Consider the following 14,362-nt stretch of genomic DNA (forward strand, 5'->3'; position numbering starts at 1 on the left):
TGTCCCCATCTGTGTTCCCTGTGTCCATGGAGCCAAGTGCCGACAATCACCTGGTTTAGCTGCTCCCCTAATACCCAGTTTAAGGAGCCCATTAAGCCCAGTGGGATTACAGATTTGTAATCATCGTGTTTATGTGCCAGCAGCATGCCAGAGAGCTAATGCTAAACTCTAAACACAAGACTGGTCCCAACCTGAAAACTCTAGGTCAGGAAGAAAAGAAGGCATTTGAGCCCACTCAGCTTTCTGATGGGAGATTAATGAAATGACTCTCTGGAGTCAGCTTCAGTATGAAAAGGCACCGTTCGATGAATACTTCTAAAAATAGATGCCGCTTTACTGGTGATAAACGGTAACAAAAATGCTATTAGTCAGCAGATCAATAGTTCCTGTTGCTCGAGCACGATGCGGCTCAGTGAACTTTGAGTCACCCTCCCTTCATCTGAGGTTGTCGGCTGTTTTTGATGGTCACACACAGCGCGTGTTGGTAAAAATACGGCAGATCCTCTGTGATGGAAATATCAGAGCAGATGAGATAAAACTGCTGCTGACGGACAGTGTCTGATGAGCTGCCTGATAAGATGCTGGGGCTGTTTACAGCCTGACATGAATCACGCCGTTCAGATTCACACCCCTTTGTTTGACATGGATCTTTGGGAAGCAGGAGCTTAGTAACGCTGGCTTGTGATGGAAGGTCACTGGTTCAGTACACAAATTGAGTGCTAAAGTAATAATAGAGGAATATTTTAAGTAAATGTTATCAAATCAAATCAAAGTTTATTTATAAAGCACATTTAAAAGCGATTTTTGGTCGGGCCAAAGTGCTGTACATGTAATAAATACTACAATCACTTAAAAACACATTACTACATTCATAATAAAAGACAATAAATTACAACAGATATATATAAGTTACGCGAGAGTTTGAATATTTTGATATCAATCAAAGGCTTTATTGTCATATGCAGAGTAGCTACAGTGTATATATGGCAATGAAATCATCTCAAACTCCCCCAACAATTAAATATAATATATATTAGACATAAAACAATAACATCAAATAAAGGAGTATGTTGCGAGACCAATGTGCAAGTAATGCAGATGAAGTAAACTACAAACATGTTGGCAAAAAAGAAAAACAATAAGCTAAATGTTGCAGAGAATGTTGTAAGTGACCAAGTAGATGCAGGAGTCTATATACATATGTATAGGGAATAAGATAGACAAGAACAGAATGTAAAATTAAATATTGTTTATTGTAGTTATAAACAAATTGTAAGATGCAAACGGATGAATGCTTTAGGTTATGAAGGCACTTAACAGACCTCTAAAAACTGTAGTAAATATAGTTTTGCAGATGGCCCCCCTTTACTGTACATAAATTCACCAAGACATGTCTTCCTTCTTAATCCACTGACAGTTTTTTATTCAAGAATTCAAGGTCATACTTGGTAAAACATTGATATACAAATGATCATTATGTGGGAGAAGTATTCCTTTAAGAACTTCTATTCAAAGTGCTACAGAGGACGCCATTAAATGAATAAAGAAAAAGTTGCTAACAAGAAATGTAATCAGTCATCATTGGTAAACGCTCTAACATCAAGTGAAGTCTTTATCCCTGTGACATAAATGTAGTGGAGTAGAGTTGAAGTAGTACAGTACTAATGACTGAGCTTAGTTACTTTCCAGACCCTGCCTACATGTAAATGTTCTGTTTTTGCAAATCTCATTTCAGCTCAGGACAATTGGGTACAGCGACATGAAACCCTTAGTGGAGCCTCATTCCCATTTAAGTATGGAACCTATGATCCCCTCTCACAAAGGGTTTAGCAACACAGTGTGATTATTTGCAAGAATCAGGAATGCAGTAAGAAGATTTGACTGCTAGGAGAGTTTCTGTCGGTGGAATAAACACTCCCCGCCCAGAGTAGCTGCTTGAGCTGCGATACTTCGTGTTTGTGCATTTTCATTTATTTATCCATCCTGTAATTTGATCTATATACAGACTATTAGGTAGTAGTGAACCTTTTCAACATCTATTTTTAGAACAAGTGTGACTGCCACTTTATTGTGTTGCATAAGAAAAATGGATAATTTGCATATATGTATATATCAATGTCTGTGCCAAAAACAAACGGTATACATTTATTACAAATAACGTTTGGAGGGTTACTCTTAAAATGTGATCCTTTAATTTAATCAGTAACCTAATCTAAGCATCACAATATAAATGTAATGTAACCTGATTGCTTTACGTTACTTTTGGATTACCTTAATACCAATGCAAATAAATACAAGGGATAAGCAATATCAATTTTTAAGTGTATTTATAGATCAAGAGAACAAAGAAAAATATATTAGGTTTAGAAAATGAGTTCTCTGCTCTGTTTCTTTTCGATCAGAAAATTCTCCATTTGTGTTTAAAACATACAGTAGATGGTGAAATGTAACCACTAAAGTCTTTCTTTTGTTACATTGTAATCCCAAAATGTAGGGAAATGTAACAGTAATCTGATTACCCTGTTACTTGTTATCTGTTACGGTACGTCCACACGGCAGCATTGCGTGCTTCAACGGAGACGCTTCCCATTCACTTTGAATGGGGTGACGTCACGCTTTGCCGAACTGCATTGTGGTTCCATCGCATCGCTTTGCCTCCGTTGCTTGCTTCGAAAGTTAAGAAAAGTTCAACTTTTCAAGCGTCGACGGAAGCGTCAGCCAATCAAATAATATGCCAGTACAAGCTCTAGCCAATCAAACCGCGTGCTTGTGTGTCCGGGGCAGGAGATTAATGTGATTGGTTGTTGGTCGCATGCCAGGTTAGGTTAAGTCTTAACCTAACGGCTCCGCGGACGTAAGGTAAAGGGCTCCACGGATTGGTCCATTTGGGTATGAGCACATCACTGTACCCAGGAAGAAAAGGAGAAATCTCCAACGAGGCGTTCTGGGGCAGCATAGACAGGTATTTTCTGTGTTAGAGTTGTACTCGCTACAGGGTGTACTTTGAGGGTTTGTGACTTTGCAGACCGTTTACATCAGGGGTGTCAAACTCAAGGCCCGGGGGCCAAATTCGGCCCGCGACTTCATTTTATGTGGCCCCACCAGAGCTTGCAAAGAATATAATATGTTTGTTATACGGTTACATGGCGATTTACAGAAGCACGTTGCCCATACATGGAGCACAATGCATCTGAAATTAGACTTTTTTTTCTCAGAATTTGACTTTTTTTCTTCTAAATATGCATTTTTTTCTCAGAATTTGCCCTTTTCTCAAATTTTACTTTTTTTTCAAAATGTCACTTTTTATTTTTATTTTGCTTTTCTTTTTAAAAAAATCATTTTGTGACATTCTCACTGAAGAGACTTGCAACTATTTGCCCTAGACTTCTGCTTTCAGACCGAGTTAATTATGAAGTTATTACCCTATCCGATAACAATCCAATGCAGAGGCAATAATGTAATATATAATACATTATTTTATATATATTAAATATTCATATATGTATTTTGATATAGTCTTAAAGTTACAACCGGCCCTTTTAAGTGCAACCATAATGCGAATGTGGCCCGAGATGAAAATGAGTTTGACACCCCTGGTTTACATAAAAACCTTCATAACACACAAGGGGACGGGTTATAACCGGAAAAGCATGACATGGGACCTTTAAATCAGACTTTAGTTACACCTGGAGTAAATTCACAAGCTGCCCTGCAGTATACTACTTTTACTTAAGTACTTGATCTGAGTACTTCTCCCACCTTACACGTAATTGGGGCAACAGAACTCTGAGTTAAGAAAGTTGAAAACGGTGCATTTCTCCGTATGAATATGATGCCTTTTGGCCAGCTGATGGACAGATTGCTCGTGTTTCCGCGAAAATACTTATGGCAAACGAGACGAAGTCCCTCCCGGTGGACTTCCATGGGTCCTTATTTCGGAAAAATTATGTATTGAAGTCAATGGCGAGAGAAAACGTATCTTTCTATCCCGTTTGAATTATGCCACGAATTACACATATGATGTTTGTCAATTTAAAAGATAATTTTGCAAGTTTAAAAAAAAATGCCGTAAAACTGTGAACTAAGACTTTTTTTGTGTGAAACCGCTGAATTACATCTCTGGTCTCGCACAACAACACACGTCACCAAGATGGCCGTCACTACTGTCTTGCCAAAAAAGGGATTGACTACCCTCACTATCACCACAATGACTGCGTTTCACTTCTCTTATTTTTAATTTCCTCGCTCCTCGGTCTCGGTCTCATCGGAAGTTGATTTGTCTGCGCCATCTTGAGTAGCGTCCCAATGGCTTTATTCTTACCGGAGGAGCGAGGAGCGATAATGGAGGAACCACCAGACCATCCTTCGATGAAATCCTCAGACACTCGCCCCGCCCCCTTACTGTGTATCGCTCACTGATTGGACGATGCAGTGCATTCACTGATCTGATGCTTCTTGACATGAGAGCAGTTTCCCAGCGGAGTGAAGAAAATACATGAATCTCACGAGAGTCACTCCTCAGTTTATACCGTGTTTTGTTTCAATTAATGTATCATTTAGTTACAAATATGTGATATATCTGAACAACAAAGTGGTCAAAAATCATTTTATCCATTTTTTGGAAACATTTTCATGATCGCTTTTTTCGTTTTACATTTTCATTTATTGTCATTTCCATTCAGTCAGTGATTAAGTGCTATTTAAAATGTTAATTTGCTACGTATCCACACAAACAAACAAAGTGTGCAATCCAATGAATATTAGTCTAACTGGGTTTTGGTAGATAATATATCTCTTTTTCTTCTCTCAATTATTTTATTTCTTTTGTGCACTCTAATCAATATTAATCCAACTAATGTTCGTTTATACATTTTAAGAATGGCGTTTATCTTTTTTGAGAATGAGTTCTTATTTGATTTTATTTATTTGGGTCTACAACAGATGATACAAATGTGTGTGTCAGTAAATGTGTAGGCGGGGGTGTTTGTGAAAATAACGGGGACAGAGCTGCTGTCAGACGATCAGCTGTGCGGCGTCATCACAAACGGACGTCGCTTCACGCGACGCTCCGGAGGAAAGGACGTCCCATTGCTCTTAAAACTAATTTCCCTGCTTCTCGTGGTTTCCATGGCCCCTTCTCACTTCTCTTATTTTTCATTTCCTCGCTCCTCGGTCTCACCGGAAGTTGATTTGTCTGCGCCATCTTGAGTAGCATCCCAATGGCCTTATTTTTACCGGAGGAGCGATAATGGAGGAGCTATAATCGAGGAACCACCAGACCATCCTTCGATGAAATCCTCAGACACTCGCCCCGCCCCCTTACTGTGTATCGCTCACTGATTTGACGATGCTGTGCATGCACTGATCTGATGCTTCTTGACATGAGAGCAGTTTCCCAGCGGAGTGAAGAAAATACATGAACCTCACGAAAGTCACTCCTCAGTTTATACCGTGTTTTGTTTCAATTCCTGTTTCATTTAGTTACAAATATGTGATATATCTGAACAACAAAGTGGTCAAAAATCATTTTATTCATTTATTGGAAACATTTTCATGATCGCTTTTTTCGTTTTACATTTTCATTTATTGTCATTTCCATTCAGTCAGTCATTAAGTGCTATTAAAATGTTAATTTACTACATATCCAAACAAACAAACAAAGTGTGCAATCCAATAAATGTTAATCTAACTGGGTTTTGATAGATAACATATCTCTTTTTCTTCTCTCAATTATTTTATTTCTATTGTGCACTCTAATCAATATTAATCAAACTATTGTTCGTTTATACATTTTAAGAATGGCGTTTATCTTTTTTGAGAATGAGTTCTTATTTTATTTTATTTATTGGGATCTACAACAGATGATACAAATGTTTGTGTCAGTAAATGTGTACTAACAGAGGCGGGGGTGTGTGTGGAAATAACGGGGACAGAGCTGCTGTCAGACGATCAGCTGTGCAGCGTCATCACAAACGGACGTCGCTTCACGTGACGCTCCGGAGGAAAGGACGTCCCATTGCTCTTAAAACTCATTTCCCTGCTTCTCGTGGTTTCCTTGCATCTCTCCTTGCTTCCCTGGTGGGAGGGACTAGACGCAAGGAAACAACCCAAGTGAGGGACGCAAGGAATCCATTTAACCGAAGTGAAACGCAGCCAATGAAACACGTCCAGAAGAATGTCATGCAAAGCTGCCTGCCTGCCTTCCTCCCTTCGATTCTCCCTGAACTGCCTGATCTTTTTAATGTTCAATGTTAACCATTTGTGCAGATTAGTGTTGCACGGTGTACCAATACTTGAAAGGTACCGCGATACCCTGCCGTTAAAAACGTTACGATTCCTCCGTTTCATTAGTATCTGTACTTTAAGTACTCCGGTGAGAAAGTGCCGTTTTAATAAGAGCCGTGTGTATTCAGCGCTCTGCTTCCACTCCCTGCACTGCAGCCGTGCCTGCAGTAGTGATGGCAAGATGAAGCCTTATGAAGCTTTGAAGCTTTCGAGCCAATTGGTTCGCAAAAGGGTTCATCTCATGAGGCTTCATCATGGGCTTCATTTGAACACAAACCCCCTGTTGGTCAAAGTGTGTAAAACAGGCAGATTGGACATCTGAACAGTGTGCTCTCTCATACCGAGTCCCCAATGAGTAAAGCCTTAGAATAACTCTAAACAACGAACATTAAATCATATTTTCATGTTAACAATATTGTATTTATTCCAGTTTAATGATTGTGATTGAAAAGCCTAAGGAGGCTGGTACACATTGCAAAGAGGGATTTGTATTCCTTAATAATATTCATAAACGTAACCATGTTGTAGCCTGAGAAAGGCTAAACCATATCAAAGAATACATTTATTAACTAGGCCTACATTGTCTCATTTAGCTGTAGCTTTTATAAACAACAACAAAATACGTATTGTTCAGTCGTTGAACCAGGGACCCTGCGGTCATGAGTCAACTGCTTTCCAGCTGAGCCACAGCACACACACTAAAGCTCCCTGAAAACACTGAAAGATATGTATTCCTGTATTTATTGATGTTTTTATTGATGTTTTTATTCCTACATTTATTTATGCTTGCATCCATTTATACTTATGACATGTTCCGACCTTTATATAAGTGAGGGTCTGAGCTCTCTTCATTCCATCGTGTCACCGGGCCCGGGTACAGGAGGGGTAATATGGTTCTTGTTATACATCCATGGGTATTATGAGCGTTGTGGTTCAACCATAGACTGTATGGGTTCAACCGATCTGAATCGCTTCGTGAAGCAGTCACGTGGTGTCGACAGGCAGCGAGGCTTCGTTTGTCATCGATGACGTCACTGGCCCAAAACGATACAAGCCTCGATACATGCTTCACAAAAAGCTTCGGGGATTACTCGACACACGCTCCGAAGCCTCGGCGCAATACGTAACATCACTAGCCTGCAGTCCCTCCCCTCTCAAGCACACTGTGCCTCCCCTCTCTCGTGCACGCGCTAGCTGCCAGAGCATGTGAGAAGACGAGAAGCATGGCTGCAAGTGGGCCGCTGCGCCTCGGCTTGTTGACAAAAAAGACGCCAGAAGCGAAAAACAAAAAAGTTGTTTATAGATGATGCTTAATTGTATTCAATACAAATTATTGTCATTTATTTTATTTATTGTTCTCATTGTTTAAACGTTTTTGTTATGGTTCTGGTGTGAAATAAAGATAGCATGAAGTAGAAAAGATCGCAGATGCTAATGTACTCTTAGCGTTAGCATTTCTCCCCCGGGGGCATCCGGGCTTACACGGTGTATTATAGAATGATCATACGGTTACCGGTGTGACAGTACTCTTCAAAGGGTTCACGATGTGAATATGACTACTACTCTTACTGTTTAACATTTTGGGTTACTTAATGTTACTTCATGTTAAGGCTAATAAAAATGTCAAGGCTAAGGCTGTAATGCTAACTAACGTGCTTGCTACTAGCTAGGTAGCTAACTTGGTCCAGCCACTCCTGGTCCTTTCATCAGACGGGAAGCGAAAGAACGAGCAAGACCCATTGCTGGTATGATTACAACGCTTTATATATACAGTCTATGATTACGACCTGGTACTAAGCACACAGGCATCTTGTTAAAGTTATCTTATCTTGGCTATCTCTTATATTTAGTGGAGGAAAACAATTATGACATCAGTTATGACATCACTTATGCGACTCTGGGATTTGTAGTCTTTCTAGTTGCGTATTTTTCATAGTCTTATATTTCAACAGTTTTACGACAAACTGACTTTTTTGACATGGAAATGATTTTTTTAAGATTGACAAACATCATATGTGTAATTCATGGCACAATTCAAACTGGTTTGAAGTTTTCTCTTGCCATTGACTTCAATACATAATTTTTCTGAAATAAGGTCCCATGAGGTCCACCGGAAAGGGAGGGACTTTGCCTCTATTGACCACATCGAGCTCTGTGGATTAGATTGTCACTTTTGAACGCTATGTTCTTCACCAGCGGATCTGTGGTCGTTTCTCAATGTCGAGTAAACCTGCTGCAGAGCCACTATTTCAAGTATACTACATCATCTAGTGGCGCAGAAGGACTGTTTAAATGCATGTTAAATGCCCAGCATTCGGCGCCACTCGATGACATAGTATACTTGAAATAGTGGCTCTGCAGCAGGTATACTCGACATTGAGAAACGGCCATGGCCTCTGTGTGCACAGTGCTGCAGCGAGTCTGTGAGCGAGATGCCCCACACAGACGAGAGAGAGAGAGATCTCCTCACCGAACACGTTAGATGTCAAGGGAGATATATGCCTCACCATACTTTGTTGATTTCGGCATTATAGCTGAATACTTGTCGTGGGCTCGTCCACTTTTCTTTTAACTGCCGGTTGTGTTAAAAATGTATCAATTTTATTGATTTTACGAACAAACAACGTTTGTTTACAACTTCTTACCAAGCTTCACGCGCCCCCCCTGCAATAGCGCTGCACCCCCCCCCCCCCCCCCCCCCCCCGGGACTCCCAGCAGCTTCTGCTGAAGCCTTCCGAGCTCTATTGAGCCTTCTATTCCCATAGCACTCAGTAGTAATGATTTTATGTGCTTTTTTAACGATAAAATTGTTACTCTTAGAAACAAAATTAATGACCTCTTGCCTTTGACCAGTATAGTGTTATCAACAGCTCCCGGATACGTAAGTTCTAATACTACACTAGATAGTAAACTAGAATGCTTTTCAGCCATAAACCTTGAACAATTAAATTAAATGATTCTTTCTTCTAATCCATCCACCTGTATCTTAGACCCGATTCCAACTAAGCTGTTAAAGGAAGTTTTTTCATGAATTAGCACTTCTTTATTAAATATTATGAATATGTCTTTATTATCAGGCTATGTTCCACAGTCATTCAAAGTAGCAGTGATAAAACCGCTTCTTAAAAAGCACAACCTCGATCCAGAGGTTTTAGCCAACTATAGACCTATTTCTAATCTTCCGTTCCTCTCAAAAATTCTTGAGAGAGCAGCCGCAAAACAGTTGTGTGATTACTTAAAAAACAATGATTTATTTGAAGATTTTCAGTCTGGCTTTAGAACACATCATAGCACAGAGACAGCTCTGGTTAAAGTCACAAGTTACCTTCTAATAGCCTCAGACAAAGGACTTGTTTATATTCTTGTCTTGCTCGATCTCAGTGCTGCATTTGCACCTATTGCAAAGACTAGAGCACTTAGTTGGCATAAAGGGAACTACATTAGGCTGGTTTAGGTCCTATCTATCTGAACGCTCTGTTTGTATGTGTCAACGATGAATCTTCCATGCAAACCAAAGTTAGCCATGGAGTGCCACAGGGCTCAGTGCTCGGACCTATTTTGTTCACATTATATATGTCCGTTAGGCAATATTATAAGGAATCATTCTGTAAATTTTCATTGTTATGCGGATGATACTCATCTATATTTATCAATCAAGCCTGATGAAATTAATCATCTAAATAAAATTCAAGACTGCCTCAAGGACTTAAAAACGTGGATGACTTTAAACTTGTTCATGTTAAACACGGCCAAAACTGAAGTTATTGTACTCGGCCCAAAGAATCTACGAAACAAATTATCTTAAGATATACTAACTATGGATGGCATTAATTTGGCCTCCAGTGAGACTGTAAGGAATCTTGGTGTTATATTTCTCTAGGTCGTCCTCAGACGAGCCCTCCATCGTCGCTTCCAGTCATCCCGGTTCTCCATACATCTGGCCAGTTCACCATCCGCCGCGATGTTTCTGCGGACTCTCGCCGCAGGAAGTATAGGATTTGGGATGACTTTGTTCTTCATGGTTGGCTTTACTATGCTTATTAAGAACTGGGGGGCGCAACTCCTCTCAGTCCTGGTTTTTAGTTCAGAGTGTCCTTCCATGGCTATGAGCCCCATCTGCCCCTGCTATTTGCCCATAGCTGGGGAGCAGTTTTAGGGAACGGTGCCTTGCTCAGGGACACCTCGGTAGCACTTGGTCCTTCCGGGACTTGAACTGGTGACCTTCCAGTCGCCAAGCCAAGTCCCTATGGACTTCGCCACCACCGCCCATGGATCGTGTTATATTTGATCAGGATTTATCCTTTAACGCCCACATAAAATCAATCTCAAGGACCGCCTGTCGCGGCCAAAATCCTATAGAACTAAAACAGCCGCCGAGGCACTAGTTGGCGGATCTTACGCAGGGCAATGATCATCCAAGTCCAGACAAGAACCTCCATTTGTGCATTTTATTCCAATAATATAGTACAATGAACAGGTTTCCTATACCTCTTTTCCTTAAGCTATGGCTTTCCTTTGTGTGGCTTGAAACACACTGGTAAAAAACCGTTTGCCTACTAGTGCTCTGGCTCCCACCACCCACCTGTCTCCAATATATACAATTACACCAGGTGCTCTAATCACCCAGTGCCCAAAACATGCCTTCAAAATAAAAGCATAGAAACTACTTTAACTTATTTAACTTTAACTAACTAAGAATACATATAAATAAATGATAATAATAAACACTATAAACAGCACGAAAATAAATGTTAAACTATTAAATAATATAAAGAGATATATATAGCTCCAACACCGCCTACTTCCATCTACGTAACATTGCAAAAATCAGGCATTGCCTCAAAACGATGCAGAGAAACTAGTCCATGCATTTGTTACTTCTAGGCTGGATTATTGTAACTCTCTATTATCAGGGTGTACCAAGAAGTCAGTTAAGTCGCTTCAGCTGATTCAAAATGCTGCAGCACGTGTACTAACCAGAGTTAGGAAAAGGGACCACATTACTCCTGTTCTGGCTGCCTTACACTGGCTCCCTATAGAACACAGGATATCATTTAAAATGCTTCTTCTCGCCTACAAAGCCCTTAATGGACAGGCGCCATCTTACCTTAAATAACTCATTACCCTACTGTCCTACTAGGGCATTGCGTTCCAAGAATGCACAGTTGTTGGTTGTTCCTAGAGTCTCTAAAAGTACAATGGGAGCCAGAGCCTTTTCTTATCAAGCTCCACATTTGTGGAATCAGCTTCCAGTTTGTGTTCGGGGGGCAGACACCCTATCCGTTTTTAAGAGTGCGCTTAAGACCTTCCTTTTTGATAAGGCTTGTATAGTTAGGGCTGATTAGATTCAGCCCCTAGTTTTGCTGCTATAGGCTTAGACTGTCAGGGGACACTTTACTTCTTCCTTCTCTCTGTCTGTACCTGTGTACTCTCATGTTCCGAATAACCCAGCTTCCCCAAATTTGTTTTTGGTGTCTATCTACGCTGGGATCCTGAGTGGTGGCTGATCCTGTTGCTGTGGTCCTGGATCATAAGCCCTGGGTGGATATCTTCGTGGATTCATCTTATTATTATAGACACACGCATTTCCAAACATTTGGACTACCTATGTTGTAAATGTATTATCTTTTCAATTTACACACGGCATCTATTGCACTCCTCTGTTGGGTTTTTCCTTTTTGGAAGTTTTTCCTTGTACGATGTGAGGGTCTCTAAGGACAGAGGGTGTCGTATTGTCATACTGATACTCTGTACAAACTGTGAAGTCCACTGAGACAAATGTAACATTTGTGATATTGGGCTATATAAATAAACATTAATTGATTGATTAATCGCCAGAACGCCGACACCCAGGGCCGTTTCTTCCTATATGCGGACTATGCAGGGGCATAGGGCCCCCGTGGCCACTAGGGGGCCCCCAAGCTGAAAGTATTTTTTATTTTTTTATTCATCCGAAAAACAATTTTTTTTTTTATTCATACACACAAAGATGAACAAAATTAGTAGAAGCGGGAGGGCTGAAGCATAGCTTGTGGAAAGTAGCCCTCCCGTGCATCATCCTAATACAGCGGCATTATTGCGTCAAAAACGTATAGAAATTAAGGAGTACAAAGAAATAAAGAAAACAGGAGAAATAATTAAATAAAAGTTAGGGCAGGAAAACAATAAATGCATATATATACGAAAACTAGATATAGGGTCATTTTCTGCACATGTCAATAGCAGTTTCAACTATCTTTTTTTGGAAATTAAAATGTCTATATATAAATATATACATAGGTCAGGGGTCGGCAACCCGCGGCCCACGGGCCGCATGCGGCCCTTTAAGCCCTCTGCTCTGGCTCCCTTGAGCTTAGACAAAAATAAGAAGGAAATAAAAGTATTTGTAGGACTATTTAGATTTTGTTGCATGGTTGAAAATGTTTCGTATCTTGTATTTTGAGGTGATACTGTGACACATAAATAAAAAACAAAACGGTTTTAATTAGGTCAACTAAAATATGAGTCACATCCTGCTACGGTCCCGCACGAGCACCTTTTCTTGGAGGCGAATAACCTGACCCCCGGCTCAATGTGCGAACTATGGATAAATCAAAGAAAAGTACCGGAGGAACACAGGATTTAATTCTGTGTGGACAGAGTTATCTGCTTTCACAGCAAACGATGCTGGTTTACCGGTATGTTTGATATGTAGAGAGAAGTTGTCAACGGTGGTGCAGCCTTTACGTATCGAGGAATACAGCTGACGATCTTCAGTCATAATTCAATGGGGTATGTAATTTATTTCAGAAAACACTTTTTGTTATATTCCATGGAATGCTCTTAACGTCCCGATAGCAATGAATATATTAAATGCTTTGACAATAAATACATACAAAAATTAATCTGTGGAAGCCGTAGCGCTGTAAAAAGCACGACCAATCATCTGAGCCGGCTAAAATAACTGGATGGCCTACCTGCCTGTCAGCCTTCCATCTGTGCACAAACTTATCTCGTGCCCTCATTGGTCATGTGCACGTTCATGTGTGTTGGAGGAGGGGCTCTGTAAGGAAGTCTGAAGAAAGAGGCATATTTTTTCCGGTTGTGTACTTTCAAATTCTAGCGCACTCGAGCTGGTTTCTCCATTCTTACCTACCCAACCTTTAACTCTTTTTAGGGTGCAGCTATATGTTTTATTTATTTCAAAGTGTGCCCATTTTAATAATTTTTTTTTTTCCTTCAAATGTGCAGAGGACTCCCCAAGTGCTGTGTTTAATTTATTTGAAAGTAGGCCTGTGTATTATTTTTAATTCTCCTTATAAGAGTTCTTTGTTTCTTATTAGAGGTTAACAGTTTTATATCATGTAATAAATAGCCTAATAAATGCAAAAAAACTGTAGTTTTTGTCTGATATAACAATAAAAAACTATGAAATATGTTTTGCGGCTCCAGACAAAAAAATGTTTTGGAAAAAGGAGCAAAATGGCTCTTTTGGTCAAAAAGGTTGCAGACCCCTGACATAGGTACACATGCACTTGGCAAATGAATAATAATAATAATAATAATATATGCATAATTGCATATAAACATTGTGAACACTTATTTTCAAGTGACTTTTTTTACATTCATATGTTCACGCTGTGGTTTGGAACTGCTTTTGAATGTTATTAGGCATTTTGTTATGGAAAATGTTGTGCATAATCAGTACTGTTTTAAGCTGTACTATCTCAACACATTTGAATAGATTGAGTTTTTTTAGATATGGGAGTTGTGTGTTCATATCATGGTTCATATTTACCAACACCACAGACTATTCGTAATACTTATTTTTGGGATGTTATTATTTTTTGTAGATTTGTTGAGTACGTGTTCCCCCATATTGCTGCCCTATTTCGGAGCAGTAGTAAAGGTAAGGGAGAAATAGAGTTAGAGTTATAAAGAGTATATTTTCTTCAACAATGTTCTTAGTATGATACAAAATACCTATTGTTTTTGACAGTTTAGTCTGTACATAATTTATATGGTGCTTCCAATTGAGTTTTTCGTCAACAAGCAGTCCTAAAAATGTACATGCACCAACTTTTTCTATCTCGGTATT

The 14,362-nt window shown here is 39.7% G+C and overlaps 1 protein-coding gene across 10 annotated transcripts in view; it reads left to right on the forward strand.

Annotated features, from left to right (window-relative positions):
* specc1 (sperm antigen with calponin homology and coiled-coil domains 1) overlaps positions 1–14,362 on the forward strand; it is a 111,294-nt gene that overhangs the window by 70,926 nt on the left and 26,006 nt on the right. The gene's annotated exons all lie outside the window — the stretch shown is intronic.

Source organism: Gymnodraco acuticeps, unplaced genomic scaffold (assembly GCF_902827175.1).
Source record: "Gymnodraco acuticeps unplaced genomic scaffold, fGymAcu1.1, whole genome shotgun sequence".
NCBI classification, from domain to species: Eukaryota; Metazoa; Chordata; class Actinopteri; order Perciformes; family Bathydraconidae; genus Gymnodraco; species Gymnodraco acuticeps.